The sequence below is a fragment of the Pelodiscus sinensis genome, chromosome 4, assembly GCF_049634645.1.
Source record: "Pelodiscus sinensis isolate JC-2024 chromosome 4, ASM4963464v1, whole genome shotgun sequence".
NCBI lineage: Eukaryota > Metazoa > Chordata > Testudines > Trionychidae > Pelodiscus > Pelodiscus sinensis.
The window spans coordinates 69,357,190-69,372,355 of NC_134714.1; the positions used below are offsets into that span (position 1 = coordinate 69,357,190).

The 15,166-nt window shown below is 45.4% G+C and overlaps 1 long non-coding RNA gene across 2 annotated transcripts in view; it reads right to left on the reverse strand.

Moving 5' to 3' along the window:
• LOC142829140 (uncharacterized) overlaps window positions 1–14,954 on the reverse strand; it is a 62,040-nt gene extending 47,086 nt beyond the window's left edge. For both annotated transcript variants that reach the window (XR_012903469.1, XR_012903468.1), the window contains exons 1-2: window positions 14,653–14,954; window positions 11,288–11,384 (exon numbers count right to left, since the gene is read on the reverse strand). This is a non-coding gene — a long non-coding RNA (uncharacterized LOC142829140). The remainder of the gene's footprint in view (window positions 1–11,287; window positions 11,385–14,652) is intronic.
• Window positions 14,955–15,166: the final 212 nt, after the last annotated feature.

Sequence of the window (15,166 nt, forward strand, 5' to 3'; positions counted from 1 at the left end):
AATTCCACCAGCCACAAGCAACATAAACTCTCCCCTATATGCTTTGCAAACTCTGCTGTTAACTACAGGTTAGTGATTGACAAACCCCAAACCTCCTCATGCCCTCTAAGCATCTCCCTGGAGCATTCAGCACCTGGTTCACTGGTCACTTGGAGTATTCATAGATCAGCTGCTTTCAAAGAAGCAGTATACCCCAGTTCACCAATGATGCCAGATCATTGCTCCATTCAACACACAGTACTTAGATATGTTGATAGTGAAACTAAGGGATAACTTCATTTAACAAAGCATGGAGCCTTACAAGATATCAAGCATTATTCATTCTAAAGTCCTTGCAGCAGTTTATAGTCAAGCGAGCTATGACCCTCCTTCTATGAGACAAGCAATCTGTCAGTTTCCTTCCTTGATGAGGACACAAGTTTGCTTTCATCCCAAGATGCTCCAGAATTATCCTTTGTCTTTATTAACAGGATTCCCTCTTCCTCCACAGGTTTGTTGATACTTCTAGATTTCCTTTTTTGTATTCAATCTCTTATTGAGATTCTGGCTTAGTATGCAAACAGACATATATTTTGAGGCTCGCAATACTCAGATAATCAGATAGGTAGATAAGTGTCTATTACCGCCTGCCTGAAGGAGGCATTTTCTAATGTATATCACCTTCTGGTGACCTGCTTTAACTCCATGATCTGAAGAACATTGTTTTTAGAATAGATATTGTGACAGGGTCAGAGCAGAAGGCTATAAAAAAAGTAGTGGAGGGGAGATATATAAGCCTCAGAATGAGGAGATCTCTGTTCCCAGAGTAACAGAGAGGGGCTGGTTTAGAACCAGCGGAGGCAATTGGGGCAGTGGAACACCTGGGACTAATTGACCAGGCCTGCAGAGTCAGGCCAGCCTAGGCTAATTAGGACACCTGGGGATAATTAAGAAAACCAGTACAGACTGGCTATAAAAGAAGCTTTGCCTACAGTTAGGGCACACATGTAGCTGAGAGGACAGAAGAGGGTACTGCTGGGAATGGGAGGAAAAGAGATAACAACTGAATGCTAGGAGGACAAATCAGAAAGAAGGAAGGTGCTGGGGAAGTAGCCTAGGGCTCTTGGATATGTCTTGTAGCAGATGTCGAGGATTCACACAGGCAGCTACTATTACAGGACCCTGGGCTGGAACTCAGAGTAGGGGATGGACCTGTGTTCCTGCCCCAACACCCACCTCCCCATTACCTCTCGGGGAAAAGAGTTGTGGGGTTTATTCTGTGTTCTTCTATACACTGGCCAATGATGAAAAGAGCTCAACAAACAGCAAACTAAAGCCCTAGGTGTGGTGCCTAAAACTGTGGGCTGCTGTGAGCCTCTGAGGCAAGTAACATCTGCCAGGAAGCACAGGACCCATCAAGTTTTCAGAGGAGCTTTATCACAATACAGAACTTCTAAAATATTATCCGTTCATACATTTTTCAGTGACTATGATGATTGGTCTCAGTAGAAGCCTCATACACCATCCTTTGATAAACATTTATGCATAACCCCAGGGATCCCAGTAAAACTATTCAGCCCGTGTCCTATTCCACTTAGCATCAAGCAGTCCCTGGATCACACACATTGCTACCTAAGTCAAAACTACTACTTGAAGCAATTCTTTTTCAAGTGGTTATGGTTTTTAAAAAAGCACGTGTAATTATCTGCACACGAGGTGCATAATTTCACATTATAGTAGAACAGCCTGCACTTTAGCCTTTCAAATCTAGTGTTTATTAAACTCGTGAGGGGAAATTTTTTTTGAGAAAAAGTGATAAGTGTCTGTGAGAGTGAAAAAAGTAAAATAATGCCTAAGGGTTTTTTTAAAATCATGTATTGCAAAAAAAAAAAAAAAAAAAAAAAACCCAAACCAAAACAAAAAAAAAACCCACCAACCCACCATGTAGTTACATTCAAAAATCTGTGCCCATTACCCAGGTTGTGAGAGGCTTTTAGGAAGGAATAAGTTACAACTAATTTTTCCTCAAACTCCCCACCCACACCCCCGGAAATTCTCTGGCACTTCCTCCTTTACTTAAAGACATCCCGGAATGCACCATTCTGTGACATTGATGCCTGATACTAGAGTTTTCATGTATCAGATTAATGCATTCTGATATATCATTACCAAACCAAGACACACAAGGGGATTATGCAGGGAATAAAGAACTTTTCCAAAGGTTAATTATTGCTGGATTTCTGTCTGAATACCCTTCCTAGCCAGGTTAATGGGAGCAGTTAGTATGTATTTCTAACGTTAACTCGCTTTTCATTTTAAAGCTTTGCAATTGGACTTCAACAGAATACAGATTAAAAAACTGAAAACACTTTGGGAACCACTAATCAAAGGTTATGATCAGAGTTCTGGGGCAAAGCCATTATTTTAAAGAAAAGATTTCTCACCTAGGGCGTTGGGCATATTTATGCAACATGCTGCCTTTAATGCACTGGATGTCATTACTGGATGTGAGGGCTCAGTGGGAATGGGGATTCTCCTTTAGTTCAAGGGTAAGGCCAGAGGCTTTTGGTATAAGTGAACTGTCCAGCTTTTCAAAATGCAAAACGGGGAGAACTGTGGTGAGGAGAGTAACCAGAGTAGTGTGCAAGAGAGGTTGTGGCAGCTAGGGAGAAAGAGAAAGAAGTGCCTTCTCCTTAATCTATACCATGTAGCATCCCAGAAAGCAACCTAGGATATATGACAATAAAAGGTGGGAGAAATCTGTTTGCCCATTAGGGTCCCCTTTACTCTTTTCTTTCCATGTCTATACATCCAGCTCCTTCTAAATACTCCCCAGCCCACACTGATTTCCTACTATACCCCATGCTCTTCTCTTTGTGGGTTTTCTCTTTTTACACTTTCTGTGCTTTAGTTTTCTCTTTTCGCCACATTCTGTGTTCCTTTTTTTCTTCTCTCTCCATCCTTCAGTCTATCTTCCTCCTTTATTCCCTTCCCTCTATCTTATCCTCCTGGCCAGGGTTTGGCACTAAACCTGGTGGAATTATGGTGGAAATTTGACAAAATTACAGCACTTGATGATGGACATAAGGGAGGGGGTGATGTCATTGGGGTTTTTTTAATTAAAAATTTTACCACAGACACTGGTCTCCATGTATGGACATGTTGCTGACCCCTTCTCCTGGCTCTCCCTCTCAATCTTTTGTCATCCCCACCAAAAACAGGCTCCTATGTGTCTTCCTGTGTCTGCTGCAAATTGGTGGTACAAGGCATGTAAGGAGAAACACAATCACCAGCCCTGTAGTCTGCAGCCTCACCACTCACATTAGCTGGAGTCAGAGAGATCTGCAGCTCTCTCAGTTTGATTGTATACAGGGGGAGACTTACCTCAAGTACTTATTGGAGCTCTCATAGCTGCCAAATTTTGGGCAGCTCCATTCTATGTAAATTATTTCATTCATATCTATAAATTAACATATAATAAAATTCAGTTTATGATCAACACACTCTGCCCCAAGCTGTGCATGTAGGAGGAGGAGGAGGAGGAGGTAGGACATAGAGTTATGCAAATCTTGGTAGCTATGGCTAAGCATAGCTGAGGGGAGCTGGAGGTTGTGTAGGGCACTGGTTTCCAACCTTTTTACACCCACGATCACTTTTTAAATGTCAGGACAAACCAAGATCTACTCCATCCCTTCTCCAAGACCCCACCCCTTCCTTGAGGCTCTGCCTTCTCTGTTCCCCTCCTCTCCATCACTTGCTACCCCAGGCCTTATACACTCACTGGGTTGAGACAGGAGGTGCGGGCTCTGGGGTGGGAATGAGGGATTTGGGTGTGCGAAGGGGGTGAGAGGTGCAAGCTCTGGGAGGGGATTTGGATGCAGGAGGAGGTGGAGAAGGGGATGCTGGCTCGGGAAGGGGGCTCCAGGCTGGGTAGTGTTGGGGTGCTGAGCAAGCCACAGGCTTGTGGATGTGAGGGTGCAGGAGTTTGGGTTGGATGTGTGACAGGCTCAGGGCAGGGAGGTTGGGAGTACAACATGCTTAGGACACAGATTCGCGCTGTCTGGGTGGTACAGGAGTGTTGTGGTAGAAGACTGAGGCTGCGGGGGTGCAGGAGTTTGGGGATGTGAGAGGCTCAGGACAGGGGATTCCAGTATATGATAGGCTCAGATTTGGGGTTTGGGAGGTGCAGGAGTGTTATGATGCTCTTCAGCATTGTCTTTATTTATGAGAAGGGCGGGGAACCTATTTTGAGTCGGGGTGACTGACCCAAAGAGAAGTCAGTCAAGGCCACACAAGTGAGATGCAAAAAACAACCGCTCCAAAACCCCCCAAGCCTCACTAATGTGCCCCCAACTGTGCTGGTGGGGACAGGGTGCTAGGGCAGGGGACAGATGCTGATCAGGGCTGGGGCAGGAGACAGGGTGCTGGTGGGTGGCTGCAACAAAGTACTCATGCGGGAGGGGGGTCTGGCCATGGGGAGGGAATAAGGACAGCTGGGGCTGGTACCTGGGGATCCTGAAGATGCATGCCAGGTCCAGATCTTAGGAAGCATGTGCGCTGCTTCCACCTCCCCAAACAGCTGGTGTGTTTCCTGAACAGCTGGGTCTATCACGCACCAGCGACTTCCTTCCCCCTGCTGCCTTCCTGTGTGGGGGATGGGGAGGACTAGAAATCCCGGGACTGTGCCAGCTCCAACTGCTCAGGAAGTGTGCGTGCCCTGCTCCTCCGCTCTTACAGCAGCCGTGTGCTTCCTGAGCAGTTGGAGCTGGCATAGTCCTAGGACTCTTACTCCCCACCCCACTTCCCCATGTGCAGGAAGGTAGCAGGGAAAGGAAATCACCAGCACGTGACAAACCCCGTGTTTTAGGAAACATACTGACTATTTGGGGGAGGGAGGAGCAGCCCACACACTTCTTGAGATGCTGGACATGGTACGCAGCTGTGGGACCCCACCCTCCACCCCGCAGGTAGCTGGCACTACCGCCATTGTCACTGGAGGTAGCATCAGCAGGGGCTGCTTCTTGGGGCTGAGGCAAAATGGAGGAGGGCCCGAACACCTCCCGATCGACTGGTTGATCATGATCAACGGGTTGGTGACTATAGGTCTAGAGGAAGCCATGAGGGCGCTGTAGTAGTGGCAGCTATTCTGTCTTAATGTATTTTTTTGCTGTTAAGTTTCCTAGACTTTTAAACAGGAAATGATATGTTGTTGGTGGGAGTTGGTAATCACTTAGGCAGTTTGCACATCACATCCTGCAATTTGCAAACCGAGCCAAATCAGCCTGTAGTCAACAATCACTATGTCGTGGTATTCTCCTCACTCTCCAGAAAAACTCTGCAACCTCCTAATCCAGGAATCTCATGCTGGCCACCCAGGCAGCGTACATATTTGTTTTCTCTCCGTGATTAAGGTACCTGCATAGTCAATTTCAAACCTCAACACAGTGTGTCTTTAGAAACACCACATTAATCTACTCCAGCAGCAGAAAATACTCTCTCCCCATTCCCCAGCCTTTCTCCAGGGGCTGGTAAAATCCAGATTTTCCTCAAACAACCAATCTAGGATTTGCCTACCAAACATCCTCATAGCCTAACTCCTATGCAGGCCCTCTCCCTACCTCCTCCTCTCCCCAAATCCTCTGTCTCCAGCTTCTTCCCTCATAAAATAGAAAACATTTAGGTTAAACCAGCTGCTGATTATTCTGCTGTGTTCACAAGAAACCCCATAAAATAAAACCTGTTATAACGAGATAACTGATCGCAAGCACCAAGAGGTATTAAATCTTTATTGCACAGCTGTCCAAAGACTTGCCCTACAAGTGTCTAAGGTGGAATGCTCCTGGGGAGAAATGGCATCCGCACAGTTTCTTGAACTACTTGCGTAAAAACCGTCTCAGGCTTTTCTCTTTTTTGGAGCATGCACACTATCATCCTTCCAGACTGTGCACCCAAAGAAATTCTTCAATACTGTTCATGAGCTGATCCCTCAAAGTCTTAAAGCAGAGGTGTGGAACCTATGGTCTACAGATTGGATCCAGCCCGCTGCTTCATGTCATTTGGCATATGGCAAGTCTAAGCACCATGGGCTAGGAGTGCTGAGCTTATCTCTGCAGCCCCTATACGCAGGGGCAACCAGGGAAGCCTTCCTTAACCCCACTGTGCTACCAGCTGTGAGATGCCTAAGGTAAGTGCTGCCCTGCTGGAGGCCACACCCAAATCTTATTCTGCACCCCCCATCCCTTATTCTGCCCCCTTCCATACCCAAACCTCCTCCTGCCTCAGCCCTGTGCCCATTCCTGGGCTCCAGACCATTTGGCCCCAGACTGGAGTCCCCTTCTGTACCCCAACATCTCTAGTCAGAGCCCTCACCCCCCTGCCACACCTCAATAACCTGTTACAGCCCAGAGCCCCCTCCCATATGCCACACCCCTCATTTCTGGCTTCACCCTGGAGCCTATGAAAAGCCTTGAGACTGCACCCCCCGCTTCCTCCACCCCAGCAGGTGTAGGTGTGTCCCATGACTCACATTCTCTGTCAATCCCTTAGTAGAAAAAAGGGCTCATCTCTGAGGGTATGTCTACACTACCCTCCTAGTTTGAACTAGGAGGGTAATGTAGGCATACCGCACTTGCAAATGAAGCCCGGGATTTGAATTTCCCGGGCTTCATTTGCATAAGCGGGGCGCCGCCATTTTTAAAACCCCGCTCGTTCGAACTAGGCTTCCTAGTTCGAACTACCGTTACTCCTCATTTCAGGAGGAGTAACGGTAGTTCGAACTAGGAAGCCTAGTTCGAACTACCTAGTTCGTGCCCCGTGTAGCTGCTCTGCACGGGGTTCGAACGAGCGGGGTTTTAAAAATGGCGGCGCCCCGCTTATGCAAATGAAGCCCGGGAAATTCAAATCCCGGGCTTCATTTGCAAGTGCGGTATGCCTACATTACCCCGCTAGTTCGAACTAGCGGGGTAGTGTAGACATACCCTGACTGAGTGGATTCCATGAATTACCCTGAGTAAAAAATGGCTGGCTGAGACTAGTTTGACCTGCTTTGCAACAATTGTTTGATCTCTAACCCTACAGAAAAAAACTCCACCTGGAAACTTTTTGAAAAATTGCCATTTGGGCAGGGCTTGTATCTCTGCCCTCCCCTTCCTCACTCAAATGACTCCAAATTTGGATCACTAACCCTACCCTGTGCCCTCCTGAGGCACACCCCATTTCAAAGAAATCCAGCAAAGCATGTCAACCTTTGAACAGAGGTCATAACGCTACTTTAATTACAGTGATGCTGCCTTGTCACTACAGTAAATAAGCTGTAGCACATAAGGCAGGGAATTAGGGACACTCCTGTATTTCTTTGACATTTTATTGGACAAGGGACCCAAACTCCATCCCTATTTATAACCAAGACATCCTGTGGAGTTAAGATTACAATTTAGTCACAGATTCCAGAACTTCACTGGTTTCTGCAACTTCTTCCATTGCAGCTGTCAGCAGCTGGAGGGTTGGACTATGTACCCCCTGACCTGCCACTGCAGATGGCTGGACACTGGACCCTCTAGTTTGACCCTGTGGCTAGTGGGGGGTGGGCCCAGCAGGCTCTGAGCCCCTGTCCCACAGCTACAGCCAGGTCACAGGGAGCAGGAACTGTGCATATCCTGTGGCTTTATACACCCCTCTTCCCCTGTGCCCCAGCCCAGTGGCTTCTGACAGGGGCTGCAGCCAGGCCACATATCCCTCCCAGCTGGGGCTGCAATGGGGGACACACATTCTTTTTGCTGGCTCCTGCACTCTGGCCCCCTGGCTGTGCCTGGGGCTTAGTGAGGGCTGCACATGAGGCCATGCACCCCTGTCCTGCAGCTGCAGCCAGCTCCAACACAGGGACTATTATGCATCCCTGTGGCTGTATCCCCTGCTGTGGCTGCTGGGCTGAACCCCTGTCCTGGCAGGTTCTCAGTCTGTCACCCCCTCCTGCTTTCCTATGGGACCCTATTCCTCCCTCTCCTTATCTGTGACCAATAAAAAGGGACAGTGTTAAGTCACAGAATCATAAATTTTTGTTGATTGCCTGTGATCTGTACTAAAAATAACTATCACGAATCCTTAGCCTTATGTGTAGTCATAACTATCACACCATCTGTACAATTCCAGAATGCCACAGGGCAGACACTTTATGGCAGCAAGTCAGCAATTCCACAGAAAAGTTCTCACTGCCCTCCCAACATTTCTCTCATTTCAGAACCAACTCTTCTTCTGTACTTTTTCCTCTCTAGATATCTTCCCAAACACTTCATCTTTTACTAGTGAATCCTGCTGCCTGCCTAAGAGCAAAGGAAAGGACTTGTTACATGGTTGATAAATCTGAGGAGTACTGATTTAGACTAAGTGAAGTATCAATCAGTAATTTTCTTAATAATTGAATGTCCTTATTGTAAAATTTTGAATTCAGCCAAGGTAACACAGAAAGCTGTGAAAAGCACCCTTCAGACTTCGCTTTTCAACGAGTTTTCTTAGTGTTAGTACAGCTGTCACCTATACTTAACCAAGCAGAGATTAGTGTTTTCCAAGGAAACATTGGCACATCACTCGGACATTTAAAATTGAACTGGATTAAGCAATAGTGAGCATATTGTAGGAATAGATATTTCATGGTCCTTGAGAGAGATGAGTCTATGGCTTTGATTTTTTCAAACCAGAAGCAGAAGAAATCCATTGCAGAAAAACTGAGCGAATAGAGGGAAAACTTACCATATACAGTTCTTTGAACTCTAGGAACACAATTCACATCAGCTGTATTTGTGGCTGTGATGCTTGCTGAACATCCACAGTGCAATATGTGAAGTTGGACTATTTTTAGCTGTTTGCAAGCCATTCACAGGATGAGAAAGGTATTTGCAAAGCAATATGTTAAAACTGTACAGTAGAGCATACCTCAAAATAAGCTATGCAACTTGCATAGCTTATTTCGAAATAGCTTATTTTGAAATTTGGCACTGACTACACAGCACTAATTTTGAAATAAATCACTATTCTGGCATCTTCCTTAATCCTCGTGAAATGAAATCTACAGGAAGCCAAAATTAGAAGCCCGTTATTTCAATTGCATTTCAAAATAATGAGTGTGTTAAGACATGCAGAACGCTATTTCGAGATAACGTATGTCATACCAAAATAGCGCTGCTGTGTAGATGTACCCTAATGGGATTACTGAATTTGAAAATACTATGATCTATTTGTATCCATTTCAGGAGAGGTAGGAGGTGAAGTTTGATACTTTGTTTTGTAAATTAATTATTGCTCAGTATACTAGTTAGATCATCCATTCCATCTTCCTCCCAATACAGGAGAGCTCACTACATAACACATTCTGAAGTTGTGTTCAGCCTTAGGTGTAAGTATCCCAATCAATGAAGCTTCCGATGTCAATCTGTTTCTCAGACTGACACAATTCAGTGAAAGGAAGTTTCTCACAATACTCTCTCTTAATAGAATCCCATTATTCATGGGCAGCTCATAAATCTTTGGCTTGGGGAGGCTAGCCCACAGTCCCACTCCCTCTGCCACGTCCCCGTACCTTCTGTGTTCCTCAGAACCCAGATTCTGATCCACTGTGAATGCTGGCCTCCACTTCAGGCTGGCTAGTGCCTGTATCCCAGCCCTGGAACATCCTTTTTTCCAGCCAGGAAAAATAGACCACTGTGGTCTATTATATTCAAATAAAGCAAGTTTCCTACCTATATCAAGTATGCTACCTGAAATTGTTAAAAATAAAATGATTAAGATAAAACCCAGCTTGATTTTTTTTTTGCTCAACATTCACTTTGGACTTTGAAAATACACAAAGCAATTTCTAGTCACTTTCAAGTTTTGGCTCTCTTGAAATAGCCTTATTACATAAACCTATGTAGTCAGTTTCCTGTGTAAAAGAAATATGTGAGTAGCAGTGCTCTCTTATGGAACTGTAAATATAGTTTGTTGTTTTCTAATTTAATTATTCTAACATTTATTATATTAATTTTATATGTTTAAGAAAACAATGTCATAGATGGGCTTTATGTAGTGTCTTTCATCTGAGAATTATAATTCACATTGTAAACATTAGTGGGCAAATCCTAAACTGGCTTGCATTTCCAGAGAATTTACATAATTTGAAGATCTGCATCTAAGCCTCGCAAACTCCTGCACAATAGAACAATATTGTTATCCCCATTTTGATAATGAGGGAACTGAGGCATAATAAAAAAAAAGAGGTTAAAGGACCTGCCTAAAAGTTGCTCACCAAGTGGTAGAGTTGGAATTAGAATCCAGAGCTCCTAACATCTGGTTCCATGATCTAACTCCTTCATTTCTAAAGGAGAAAGGGACCACACTTTTCTGCCATGTTAGGTGTTGACAGTTTTGGGCTGTTATAATAGAGAAAAAGGGTTTGGACCAGGCAGATGAGTGCAAGAAAAACCTTTCCCCCAGTTTTCTTGGAAATATATCTGAATTTACATCATTTGTTTGTTTGAGATCTGATACAGCTTTGCAGTTCCAGATTACTTGTACTTCACATTGTATCAATTTCTGTTCCACCATGAAAACTGAATAAGTCTAAAACAGAAGATCATGAAACATAATGTAATAGCCAGATGAACCAACAATCACAGTCAATGTTGAATTCTGAACCAGTTATTCATTTCACAGGTCACTGCCATTCATTAGTCCACAAGAGAAGGGTTTTAAAATGCAAAGCAAGAAATTGGATTGTGCTGTAGAATGTGCCTCTGACAAGTGATCAATCAAGGTAATCATCCTACATACAGAGAAGTCTCCAAAGGGAAAGTCCAGTAATAGCTGGTTAAACACTAAACTGCAGGCAGTGGTGAGGCCTAAGCTGTAATTTAGAAAGATTTCACCTAATCACCAGTGGGATTGATTCCGCTTACTTGCTTAATAGCAACCAGCTGTTTAAAAGTGGCTGTTACACTAGTCACACAACAGATCATGAAATCTCTCTCATGTCTGGAGACTTTCCTCTACTGCCATTATGTAAACATCCTTACTGATGCATCTGTCCACCAGGGTCATTGAATGCTTTGAGCTCTTCAAATGGAAAGTGCTATATAAAGAAAGGGTAGTGCTTGTTATTATCTGAAAACAAGCTCAACGATGTAAATTACCCCATAGTCCCTCACCCTTGCCTGTAGTCTCCCCATAATTTGAAATGTAGCTCCATCAGCAGGGCTTCAATTTGACTCAGAGATCCACATTTTTGATTCTTAAAAAATGATTCTCCTAGTTAATAGAGAAATACTGGACTGTATCTTACCCCACAGGCAGTTTTCACCAAAAGGGCCTTGCCTGGTGGTAGGGTACTGAGAACTGGCACACAAACAATCAGGAGTTCAAATCTCAGTCTTGGTTTTCTGCATGTAAATAGGAGACAAGAATGAGAAGGACTTTAAAGCAGGTCCAGAGAGAATAGGGGACAAATCCACAGGTAAGCATAAAAAAGGGGACCTGTTAATAAGAGTTAGACATTTCAGTGGACATAAATAGCTACAGCAGGGTTGCAGGAGCAACAAAAGGGAAATCGGTGGGGGAGTCTGTTTAACATCTTTGATATTTATACACAAAATCAAGGAGAATGGGAAATAAACATGAACTGTAAATATTAATACAAATGTCAAAACATAAATTAATTGGGAGCACAGAGACATCAGGAATATATACACATTTGTTCTGAGGTCCAGAAGGAAGCCAGCTGAAAATCTCTAGGTAAAATAAAAGGAGAAAAATAAGGGACTTGGATCTACCATAATCAACAAACTGGGAAGAGAACAGAAATATCCTAAACACAAGTCCTGGTAATAATGGGAGAATAACTATCCAGACATCTGTTAGAAAAATAATATGGCAAAATACAAAAATTCCAATTAATTTTCTGGAATTCCAAGAACTGGAGACAACTTCCAAAAAGTAGACGACATAACCAGGGTAACAATGATTTTAGATCTGATTTTGACCAATAAAGTGGAGTTAGTAGTGAATCTGAAGGTTGGAAGCAGTTTGGGTGTAACAATAGCTTTCAGTATTCTAAGGGAAGGAAGGCACAAGAGCATCAGAATAATCTCCATGATTGCCTATTGTTCAGCTGAGGTCTCTGGAACTGTATAAAAACCATTGGGTTCTGATCCTTTTTTCTCTCATAGCTGCTTGATGCTTCATGCAAGGGAAGCTTAATTTATAAGACCAGGATCTCCAGTCCCACTTGGGTCACCCTGAATACAGACATCTAACAGTAATTAGGGCTGTACCAAACTCACATCCATTTTGGTCAGTTTTACCATCATAGGATTTTAAAAATTGTAAATGTAATTATTTCAGATATTTAAATATTAAATTTCATAGTTTTGTAGGAGTCCTGACCCCAGAAGGAGTTGGGGGTTGAAAGATTATTCTAAGGTTTGAGGTAAAGCTATCCTTACTTCTGTGCTGCTGCTGGCAGCAGTGCTGCCTTCAGAGCTGGAGAGCAGTGGCTGCTGGCTGCGAACTCAGCTCTGAAAGCATGGCATGCTATTGCCACCCTCTCTTCTGTGCTGCTGCTGTCGGAGCATTGCCTGGCCAAAAGCCACCATTCTCCGGCCACCTAGCTACGAAATCAGCATAGAAGTAAGTGCGTCAATACTATGACTCACCTAAAACAACCTTGTGACCATAGTTCCCGCTAAGGTGCACGTCTCTGTGGTCATGCACAAAAAATTATCCACCTGCGCACCTCCCTTGCAGAGCTGTGCAGCAGCACTCACCTTCCTGCTGGAAGGTGAGTAGAGCAGCAGGCGACTGCTCTAGTAGGTGGGGCTGGCTGAGGTGGTGTGGTGGGAGGGCCACTGAGGCTGCTCTAATGGCTGGTGGGGGCTGAGTGGCAGGCAGCCAGGCCCTACTCCAGTGGGGGACTGGGACCTGATTTGGCAGCTGGGGCTGGGACCTGCTGCATGGTGGGGTAACTGGGGACCTACTTGGGAATCTAGGTGGTAATACTGCTGAAAAGGATCTGGGAGTTATAGTGGATCCTTTACTGACAATAAAATGAAGTAGCAAAAAAGACTAACAACATTCCAGGGTGTAATAATAGGAATGCCGTATGCAAGACATGAGAGGTAATTGTCTCAGTCTGCTTGGTCCTGGTGACGCCTCGGCTGGAGTACTGTGTCCATTTCTGGCCACCAAATTTAAGGAAAGATGTGGACAAATTAAAGATAACCTTTCCTCACAAGTCAAGTTTTCTAGCAAAACTGGGTACGTTTAATTTTGAGAAGAGAAGACTGAGAAAGGGACCTGATGGTTGTCTTCAAATATATAAAGAACTGTTACCAAGAGGAGAGTGATCAATTACTCTCGTTGTGTACTTGTCACCGAGTGTCCCCAAGTCTCGGGAGGTCACTCCCAAGTTCGGGTGCCCTCCCTGTCTTATGACCGACTGCCTGCCCGCGGTCCTAACTGTAGGCACTGCCGGCCCGTGCTCCGATGGGCCTGAGGGGGCCGGGAAGGGGGCTCGGGCCCACCCACACTCCGAGCCCCGACCCAGGGCCCTAAGACAGGGACGGTAGTCCCTGGATAGTGGAGGGGGACAAGTTCCCCCAAACCCTCCACTCGCAGGGACCGCGGCCCCGCCCTGGGTCTCTTCTTCCCGGCTCAGCCCCGGGGAATTCCCCAGCTGGGGAATAGGCTTACCCCTGGTCTCTGCCTCCGCCGAGAGTTCCCGCCTCCAGGTTCCTCCGGGTTCTTCCGCCCTTGTGAGGGGCTGTCCGTCTCCCCATTCCTCCTCCTCTCCGGGTTGGGGCTCTCGTCCTTTTGAACCCCCCGCTGGAGCCGCAAGGTGGGTCCGCCCCCGACGCCTGCGCCCCCGCCCTCCTGAGCGTCCTCCCCGACGCTCCCCGTGACGTCATCCGGCCGCGCCGGAGCATCCTCGCAGCCGCTTGTCCTTTTTCCCTCTGCTCGGCCTCCCGGGTCCCTCTCAGCCGGACTTCCCCTGATCACCCGCTTCCCCGGCAGGCCAGTCTCTGTCTCAGACCCCGGCCCCGTGCGGGGTGTTGCGGGAACGGCACCTGCTTCCTTCCCCCCCCCACCCCCACCCCGGTTCCTGACTCAGTGCGGAGGAGCTCGGATACGACGCTTGCCCCGTCACAGTACTGAATATAAGAAGAGAACTAATAGGCTTCATTGGCAGCAAGGAAGATTTAGGTGAGATATTAGTAAAACTTTCTAACAATGAGTAATTAAGTTCTGGAATAGAGGTTGTGGATTCCAGTGACTGGAGGTTTTTAAGAATAGGTCAGACAAACACCTGTCAGGAATGGTTAAAGGTGGTTAACTTGGTCCTGCCTCGGCATAAGGGGCTGCACTTGATAACCTCTGTAGGCTTCTTCTAGGCATTCATTTCTATGATTCTGTGTTGGAGGAGATGAACATGTGAACTGCATGTGCAAAAAGAGAGACATATTACAGTCTTACTGATACTCAAAGGGAAATTGTGCCTCCCCAGGGAAAACAGGCTCTTGCCTTTGACTGCTGTAAGTTATCAGAGCCTGAGTAGAGACCAGGGTGATCATTTTGTGCAGTCAACATTAACCTTTTGTGAGGAAGATAAGTTGCAACATTTCATGACAATACAGTATCAACCTCTTAGAATACCTGCCATGTGAAGGTCCTGGTTCTCAGCTGTGCCTCACTGATGATGGGCAGAGAAGAATCACAGAAGAAAACACCACCCAGTGTTTGTGGTGTGGTCAGATGGAGAACTCTCAGCACAAGTGAAGTCATCTCAAGTTATTAGTGAATTAACCAAAATGTAATTATGCCTTCTACGTTTCAGTTCTTCTGTCTCTCCTTTCACTCTTTATACCTCAAATGTCTGTTTTTGATAAGAAGAAGAATTTTTACTTTCTTGGTTGGACCTGCCAGCCATTTTCCTGAGTGAATCTCCAAGCCTGCTCCATTTGACTTAAGGGGAACTTGCAATAGTAGTTACCATTCTCAGAGTACTACAGAACATGTTACTTCATCAGAAAATACAAATTAAGCAAGGAAACAAAATATTTCAAGATACCAGAAACTATTTCAAAACATTCAATGTCTGAAGTGGGCAGTTGTGCAATCCTTAGGGGCTACTGACAGAAAATGCGGACTGATGATGTGTGTCAAGACA